This window comes from Trichechus manatus, unplaced genomic scaffold (genome assembly GCF_000243295.1).
Source record: "Trichechus manatus latirostris isolate Lorelei unplaced genomic scaffold, TriManLat1.0 scaffold00035, whole genome shotgun sequence".
NCBI classification, from domain to species: domain Eukaryota; kingdom Metazoa; phylum Chordata; class Mammalia; order Sirenia; family Trichechidae; genus Trichechus; species Trichechus manatus.
In genome coordinates, this window is record NW_004443971.1 from 13,345,229 (window position 1) to 13,355,401 (window position 10,173).

Below are 10,173 nucleotides of genomic sequence, written 5' to 3' on the forward strand. Positions count from 1 at the left end.
TGAACTGTGTATGTAAAAATTTTTGAAACGGTGTATCTTTGGCTATGTGTATTTTCACCAAAAAAAAAAGGTTGAGAATTTAGAGGGTTAATATGTTGTGGCGTTGTTAACCAATGTCATAAAACAACATGTGTACTATTGTTTCATGAGAAAGTATTTGTTCTGTAAGCCTTCACCTGAAGTACAATAAAATGTAAAAAAAATAAAAAATTTTTAAAAAAAAAAGAATGAACAAATCTGTCTTGGAAGAAGTACACCCAAAATGCTCACTAGAAGCAAGGATGTTGAGACTTTGTCTCACATACTGTGGATATGTTATTAGGAGGGACCAGTCCCTGGAAAAGGACATCATGCTTGGTAAAGTAGAGGGTCAACAAAAGAGAGGAAAACCCTCAAAAAGATGGATTAACACAGTGGCTGCAATGATGGTCTCAAGCATAGCAAGGATTGTGAGGATGGTGCAGGACCGGGCAGTGTTTTGTTCTGTTGTACACAGGGTCGCTATGAGTTGGAACTGACTTGAAAGCATGTGACAACAACATTAGAGGGTTGGTGCCTGGCACAACGTCTGCCACATTTTAGTAGTTCAATAAATAATAATTATTTGTTAAAGGAATTTAAGATGAACTCTGCTGAATGCTATATTATTTTGATAGGGCTAATTTAAAGCAGTTCATGCAGATTTTTTTAAATGGGACTAGAGGTTTGAATGAATTATAGTTCTGATTCAGGAACTGTTGTTGTTAGGTGCCATCAAATCAGTTCCAACTCATAGCGACCCTACATACAACAGAACGAAACAGTGCCCAGTTCTGCACCATCCTCACAATCATTGCTATATCTGAATCCATTGTTGCAGTCATTGTGTAAACCCATCTCATTGAGGGTCTTCCTCTTTTTCGCTGACCCTCTCCTTTACTAAGCATGCTGTCCTTCTCCAGGGACTGGTCCCTCCTAATAACATATCCAAATTACATGAGACAAAGTCTCACCATCCTCGCTTCTAGTGAGCATTCTGGCTGTACTTCGTCCAAGACAGATTTGTTCGCCCTTTTGGTGGTCCATGATATATTCAAAATTCTTCGCCAACACTGTAATTAAAAGGCATCAGTTCTTTGGTCTTCCTTATTCATTGTCCAGCTTTTGCGTGCATTTGAGGCGACTGAAAATATTATGGCTTAGGTCAGGTGCACCTTAGTCCTCCAAGAGACATTTTTCCTTTTTAACACTTTAAAGAGGTCTTCTGCAGCAGATTTGCCGAATGCAGTATGTTGTTTGATTTCTTGACTGCTGCTTCATTGATTGTGGATCCTAGTAAAATAAAATCCTTGACAACTTCAATATTTTTTCCGCTTATCATGATGTTGCTTATTGGTCGGGTTGTGAGGATTTTTGTGTTCTTTATGTTGATGCAGGAATAGTGGGTTAAAAATTAGAATAGGTACCACACTTTTTTCCAGAGCTGTTTGACCAAGACAGTGAAAACAGATGTGGCATACAATGTGGCCATGACTGTGGCTACTTCTTCAGAGATGTAAGGAAATAAAGGTATTAACTTCAGCAGTGCCAACCTTTCAGTTGTGACCAAGGTTTTCACACCTATTCCAGGAATGTAATTCTCTAAACAGAAGTGTCCTGTTTATGGCTGAAGTGTCCACCATGTTCCTTTGAAGTTAGTTGTTTGAAACTTAGAGTGCATTTTACCTCATATAGGAATAATGTTATAAATGATAAGTAGTTTGTAGCCTAGGACACGGAACTATATCTGTATCTGAAGCATAGTATTATAACAAATTATTCTAATTTTGGATGCCAGGAATAAGTCCTCTGCTGCAGTTAGAGCAGGGGCCCTCCAAAACACAAGTCCAGGGACCCCAGACAGGCTCAACTTCAGATTGAGGCCGGAATGAACTGTGACCTGGATAACAGTGGGTGTCTTAGGCTGGGTTCTCTAGAGAAGCAAAACCAGTAAGGCATATAAATATACATATATATATAGAGAGAGATTTATATCAAGGAAATGGCTCACGCAGTTGTAGAGGCTGGAATGTCCCAAGTCCATGGGTCAGGATAGAGGCTTCTCCTGATTCATGTAGCCACAGGGGCTGGTGAACCCAAAATCAGCAGGTCAGAGAGCAGAGCTCTTGCTCACAGGCTGCGAAGATTGACAAATCTCGAGATCAGCAGGCAAGACCACAGGTAAGCTGCTAGCTCAGGTCCCGAGAACTGGAGATCAAACAAGTCAGCTGTAGGATCCAGCACGAGCAAAAAGCCCCCAAGCCTTGCCAGAATGTCCACTTACATTCAGTGCAGGCCATACCCCGGGGGTGATCACAACATTATCCGATTGCCAAAACACTGAGAATCATTGCCCAGCCAAGTTGACACACAGTCTTAACCATAACAGTGGGGGAACTAGTGAAGAGATAGGATGTGGGCTGGGAATACTTATCATCCCAGGGAGGTGAGAGGAGAGCAAGCAACTCCCACGGTTTACACGTTAACCCTTCTGCTTTGTCTTGAATGCGCTCTGGCATAAGATATGAAATAAGGGTTGGGTTGAAATCCATTCCAGGGAGTGGTTATTCCAGTCATAGAGGAGGTAAATATCAAGCTAAGACAATAGGGAAAGAAAATGATCTCATGCAGGCATCAAGCTTGGACAACTATACTAAGGTGACCATCATTTGTCACTAATGCAGCCATTTGAACGCCAGGCACTGGCTCTTAGCACTGGCTCAAGAATGAATACCAAGCCATGGCCCTACTGTCTCCCTGTTTACCTTGATTCCTTACCACTCAATGAATAGGATGTTCTTGTTCCCACAAAGCCTTTTTGCTCCTCCCTTGCCCAGACTGACTGTGGTTGTCATCTCAATTCATGCTGTCATTTCGTGGGGAGGGATGAGGGGAGAGTACATATAGGGAAATGATGCAGGCTTATCAGGCTCATTTAGGTTGCATCAAAACCAGAGCTGACCATGGACAGGCCTTTCCCTCTGAACTTTGGAATATTTTAAATTCCTGAAGAAATGTGTGAAAAGAGTATGTCACCCAAAGGTCTTAATGTCTTAGGCTGGGTTCTCTAGAGAAGCAAAACCAGTGAAGTGTATATATATATAGATAGGTAGATAGATTTAGATATAGATTTATCTTAAATAAATGACTCATGCGGTTGTAGAGGCTGGAAAGTCCCAAGTCCATGGGTCAGGCTGAAGGCTTCTTCTGACTCATTTAGCTTCAGGGGCTTAAAAATCCAAAATCAGCAAGTAAAACAGCAGGCTGCTGGCTCACAGGCTGTGGAGGCTGATGAATAGAAGATTGGCAGGTAAGAGGGCAGGCTGCTGGCTTACAGGCTGTGCTGATGAATCCAAGATCAGCAGGCAATACGGCAGGCCAGTGGCTCAAATCCCAAGAACACGAGATCAGATGATGATGAGCCAGATGTAGAACCCAGAGCAAGAGTGAGCTTTGCCAGAGCATCCATATATATTGGGTGCAGGCCACACCCCCAAGGAAATGCCCCTTACAACTGATTGGCTGATTACATCAGATCACATCATGGAGGCAATTAAATTCTATAGCTTATAGGAGATCATAAAATCATAAAATGGAGGGTAATTACATCATTAGATAACTGCCAAACTCTATCATCACTGCCAAACCACTGAGAATCATGGCCCTGCCAAGTTGACATACAACCTTAACCATCGCAGCCCACCCCTTGTTAACTTGGCACCTGTATACATCTCCTTAAACCATACATAATCTCTAAATAAAAACAATTATAAAGCATACGTCCACCTAACATGATTCAACTAACACGTGTACAACTGAAAATGCACTAGCCTCGTTTACATCTTATATTTTATAAGTGATAGGACAAGGGAGGAAAACAAAAATAATTGCAAGATATATATACATATACATATATATCTACAAACACAAGAATAACAAAAGGAAGAAAACAATTACAGTCCTCATTTCTGCAACTGGTCACATGGTCATAACTGGTATTTAGAATGACCTTCTTCCACCACCCATTCCACATTCCCTTCACCCTCAGCAAGCACCTCAGCTGGTCATGGTTCTTTGCCTGGTAGGGTGACCCAAACCTTCATTCCTGAAGGGTCTGGGCCATTAGTGGTCATATCAGAATTGGGTTGCTGTAGTGTTCCATTGACTAATCAAAGGTCATGGTAGTACTAAGAGATGCCCTAACGGATCTCCTGTATTCCAGACATGCTTTTCTTTACCTCCTTTATGCAACACCAATCCGATTTCCCCTGGGTGGTCAGGATCAATCACACCAGCCAATACGGTAACTCCTTCTTTGCTGATCCAGAGGCATGAGGAGCCCAAAGTGGCCGGGTGTCAATGGCACTGGAGTTGAGACCAGTGGACTAATATAAAGGAGGAGGAAAAGTTAGAAATAAAATTCTACACTTAGATAATAGTAATAAATCCAAAAGCCTTATAAAAGAACTAGTTTTAAATGGTGTGATATAAAGATGCATGTTGTCAAGAAAGGGGATTGTGTAATTTCCACAAATCACACTGAACCTATCACTGTTTCAAATATATTTATAATCCCAGGGTTAAAGTGGACTCTATTAAGTAGAGGGACGGAAGGACATTTTTAACTGGCGGATTCTACCAGAGGGTGGAACGAATGCAAGGCATGGAAGAGATGATAGTGTTGAATTTTATGACCTTTTGAGTATATGACTAGGTTGCTTCATTTTATACCAACAATCATAATGAAGATAGCACAGGTCCGGGCAACATTTTGTTCTGTTATACATAAGATCACTGTGAGTCAGGGCCATGGCAGCTTGGTTTTAACTATAGATATGCCCACCTTCATTAGGATGCAACCTTTGAGTTGTTTTGCTGGGACAGTGACGAGTTATGAATAACTCTGCCTTAGTTTTGTATATGCATGGGTTTCCAAAGCACTTATTTGAATTTTCACCCACAAACTCTCACCTCATCCTCGAACCAGAGGCATCACTTCAGAGCTGGCAGCCTCATAAGACCCAATTCTAGGGGTTGAGACCGAAGAACACTTTTCAGAGTTCAAACTTAAACTTTTCACCCTGGACTTAAACCTGCCCAAGTCACCTGAACAGCATTTAGTTTCAAAATATTACAGGATAGTTTAGAATGCTATGGCGAGAGCTTTGTGAGGAAATGGGTTCAGAAATCCAGGAGACAGCTGGTCTGATGTCACACTGGTCAGTGACACAGTAACTGTGAGACTTCCTGGGCTCTATTAGCAGGAAGTCATTACAGCTACAAATTTTCCTGGGGCAAGAATTCAAGTCTCCAAGCCAGTCCTGCATAAACTGGGTACAGTCACTAGGAAGTGAGAATGGATGGGAGATGCCGGATGCTTTGGGTTCCTCTGTAACGTGCTGCACAAATATTCAGTGTAATCATTGTGAGGTGGAGTGTCCAATCATATGATAAAACCAAACACCAATTAACCCTCCCAAACTAGGAAAGAGGCTAATTTGTTACTCTTAGGTATTTAGAAGTAAAACTTCACCTCAGCTGACAAACAGTTTGGAGAGCGGGAAAATATCCATGTGCCCTGCAAGATGGAACAATATGAAACCACCACTGGGAAAACCAATACACAAGAAACGTCTATGTATAAGGGCAGTGGTGGTTCAGTGGTAAAATTCTCGCCTTCCTTACAGGAGACCAGGATTGTTCGCTTCCTGGCCAGTGCACCTCATGCACAGCCACCACGCATCTGTCACTGGAGGCTTGTGTGTTACTATGATGCTGAACAGATTTCAGCGGAGCTTTCAGACTAAGACAGACTGGAAAGAAAGGCCAAGTGATCTACTTCTGAAAAATCAGCCAATGAAAACCCTATTGGTAACACTAGCCGGACCCCGTTGTGCATGGGGTCTCTGTGAGTTTAGCCAAGAGGAGAATATCTAACAACATCTTCTATGTACTGCCTAAAATGCTGCTCAGATCGAATCACTCCTCTGCTCAAAAACTCTCAATAGTGCGCTCTAGCCAGTGGCATTAAGCGCAAACTCCTCAGTCTAGCATTCAAAGCCGCATCCTACATTCCCATCTTCATTCCACAGGTCGCTTTCAAACTGCCATTCGCCAGCCTGGACCTCGTGCTCTTCTGGGTATCTGAGTCACCTGAACTGGTGCAATTGCCTGAGTCAAAAACAAAAAACAAAAACAAAACTCATCGACCCTATAGGACAGAGTAGAAGTGCCCCATAGGGTTTCCAAAGCTGTAATCTTTATGGAAACAGACTGCCACGTCTTTCTTCCGCAACAGCTGGTGGGTTCCAATGACTGACGTTTTGGTTAGCAGCCAAGCGCTTAACCACTGCGCCACCAGGGCTCCATTGCCTGAGTCAAACAGGAAGTAAATTTCAATTACCTGCATCTGCAATGTTCTCGCCCACACCTGTGTGCCAAGCCCCCACCCCAGCTGCATTTTGTCCCATCTTTGAAGCTTCCATCACCTGGTTCCTAATACAGCATCTTTTCTTCTCTCCAGTGACTGCTGATCTCAAGTCTGCACCACCCTCCCAGTGAGGCACACTTCCAACTAGATCCGCGGTGTTACCCACGCAAGGACCTACAACAAAAACGGAATGAAGATATCTCTCAGACCCAGTACAATTTCAACAGTCCGAGAAGAAGGTAGAGCTGACCGGGAGGACTCCCTCCCTTTGGCTTTACAAACTGCCCAATGCCCAGCTACGGCGGGGAAATTTCCTAAACGGTGGCCCAATAGCGGAAAGAGGGGCGGGCCTCGGTGGGGGCCCGGCCCAGTCAGAGGCGCGGAGGGGACGGCCCCTGGCCGGCGGCAGCCCAATGGGAGCCTAAAGAGAAGCAGGGCCGGCGGCTGGGAGGGCATATATAAGCTCCCACTAGGCACTCGGCGCAGCACCAGGATTCCAGATGTTGCTGGAGACTTGTAGCGCGTCTGTGATCACTGACTCTCCACGAACTTTGCCAATCGAAATGTCATGGTCAGGCGGAGTTGGGGGCACTCGAGGAGTCCGTGGTGAAGGGAGTACTGCGCGGGGCAGGTGTCGGGGGCGCCCGGGCGGTCCATGGTAAGGGTGCGCGGGAAGGCGAGACGGCTTGGGCGCCAGGATAGTCTCGGGTGTGGGTGGGCCGCGCGAGGATGCTGAGGGTGTTTGGGGAGGTCGTGGTGAGGGGGTCCTGCGCGGGGCAGGTGCCGGGGACGCCCTGACAGGCCACGATAAGCGCAGGCTGCGCGGTGCGCCTGGATTGTTCAGAGTGTGGGGGTGGGGGGTCGCTAGAGGATGCTGAGGGTGTTTGGGGAGGTCATAATGAGGGTGGGCTGTGCGAGGGCTGGGGACGCGCAGGGAGTACACTCACTGCTTTTCTCCGCCCCTTCCCTACGAGAGACGCAGAGGTAGACTGGCAAGAAGTGTAGCTGTGGGGTGTGGCGAGAACGTGGCGGGGTCCTACCTGCGCCGGCCGGGGGCTCGGGGCCCAGAATCCGCCCAGCTGTGGAGCGCGCTCGGGAACCTGCAGCAGACCCGGAGCGGCCCCAGGTTTCTCCCTCTGCGGTCCTGGACAAAGAGGCGCCCGCCTCTCCCGCTGTCCCCGCCTCCCTCTGAGGTCACACTCCCGCGCAGGAGACCGGACCTGGGATGATTAGAAAATGCCAGTAAGTTTCTGCAGTACAGAACCCCATTCCTCTGAGTGCCTGTGTCTTTGGCGGCCGGGCCTCAGGCCGAGGTCAGAGGTTCACGAGCTTTGGCTCCATGCCAGACCAGGGGTTTCAGTAAACTCCTGGTGCCTGGGGAAGAATGTCCTTTGCTCCAATATTCTCCTCTTTGGGTGCCCAAGGACTTGAGATCCCTAAGAACTGGACCATGAGAACCCAAAGAGCTGGACCATGAGATTCCCTAAGAAATTGAGGGGCACGCACAGGACCCCATGCCCTGCAGGAATCTCATGAGCCCCACCTCTGCTCTGAGCCCCTTTAAAGGTGCTGAGGCTTCTTGGAGGATAGTTCCTAAGGCTGCAATACTGTTGCTAACTGCTAGAAGACCCTTTCTGCATCTGGGAGGTCCACAGCCCTTTTCCAAGTGATCCTCTACACTGTGGGTTGGGGATAAAGAACCAACAGGGTCCAGGGTCTACCCATATAGGAATTACCTCAGTGAGGAAAGTAGAAAGAGGGGATGGTGTTTTGGTCATCTAGTGCTGCTATAACAGAAATACCAGAAGTGGATGGCTTTAACAAAGACATATTTATTCCTTCACAGTTTAGTGGGTTACAAGTCCAAATTCAGGGCATCGGCTCCAGCAGAAGGCTTTCTCTGTTGGCTCTGGAGAAAGGTCCTTGTCATCAGTCTTCCCTCATTCTGGGAGCATCTCAGCGCAGGAACCTCAGGTCCAAAGGATGCACTCTGTTCCCGGCACTGCTTTCTTGGTGGTATGAGGTTCCCATGTCTCTCTGCTTGCTTCTCTTTTATATCTCAAAAGAGATTGGCTTAAGACAGTACCTAATCTTGTAGACCTCATCAATATAACTGCCACTAATCCATCATATTACATCATAGTGATAGCATTTACAACACATAGGGAAATCACATCAGGTGATAAAATGGTAGACAGTCATACAATACTGGGAATCATGACCTAGCCAAGTTGACAGATATTTTTGGAGGACATAATTCAATCCATGATAGAGGGTTTTCTGACCTCTGCTGTGGCCTTTGAGGGGTGCTTGCTTGGATCAACCTATCTGTACTGCCGTGGGCAGGGACAAGTGTCTAGGAAGGGATGGTTGTGGGTGAGCTTTCAGGCTGACTCTAACCCCAGAGTCTTCACCTCAGTTCATCCCAAACCTGAACTAACAGTCTTCTGCCCCTTCAGGATGTGGAGGAGACAGAGCTCTGCCATGGAGACCTCTTCTCCTAGGCCCCAGTGCTTGAGCCTGGGAGCTCTTGGGGGGCCTGTCTTGGAAAGCAGGACTGTGAGTTTTCCCAAGGAGTCCCTGGGTGTGGTGCAAATTAACTAGAAAGCTGGCAGAGACCCTGAGAAAAAAGGCCTGGAAGATCTACTCCTGAAAAATCAGCCGCTTAAAATCTGTAGAACACAGTTCTAACCTGCCACACATGAGGCAGCCATGAGTTGCATTGACTCGATGGCAACTGGTTGTTTTGTTTTTGAGCTTTCCCAACCGACCCCAGCCAGCAGAGGGGGCATGATGCAGTGAGATTTGGCTACTTAGCTTCTGGTTTTCTCTAGTTCCTGCCTCAGAAAACCTAGACATAACCACCTGTGTTCTTAAGCCCTGAGTAAATGAAAGCAAAACGAGGGCTGGAAGACAGTTTGGCTTAACAACACTTCGGTAACTCCTGGGACATAGGGTATCCCAACCACTTATTATGCCTCTAGAGTTCTTTGGGAAAGAGGTAGACCGATTTTTAACTCCTTTAGGTCAAGGTGGGAGCCTTTTGAAAAGTGTGAAACTCAAGAACCCTGAGTTGGAACCTCATTTTTATATAGATTGAGCATTGTCTTAGGTGATGCCCCCGGATGTGTGAGTTTTCTATACTTTTGCACGTTTGCCTTTATTTCTTTGAGCTATGTTTCACAACAATGTACTTATCATGAGAATAAGCTATTCTTAGTCTTCAGTCACAGGGGCCGTTTTCTCCTTGGTGCCACTCACTGTTTCCAAGTGTTAAACTGGCTCCCTGCTTTTCTGGCTTCTGAACAGTAAATAATGCCTTTGCAATACGGTACTTTTCAAGAGACTCAAAATCCTATATATCATTATTACCCCGCACTCAATCTTAAGTCCCATCATTTCTTCCACATGTAGCAGATGGAATACACAGCTGTGAGCAGTCCTGCAGTATTCCAGGGCAGCTGTTTCTGTTTCTTAGCTGTTAGTACTGCTTTTCTTATAATGAAGAATACATAGTAGTAATTTTCCTGAGATTCAAATTCCTTTCATTTCATTTATTTGGCCTCTCAGTACTGCTTTTGCAATAATGAAGAATGCATTATGGTGGTAATTTTCCTGAGATAAAAAAAAATCCCTTGGGAAAGGTCATGGAAGCCCCATAGACACATCCAAACTCCCTGAGGGACTGAATTGCTAGGCGGAGGGTTGTGGGGACCATGGTCTCG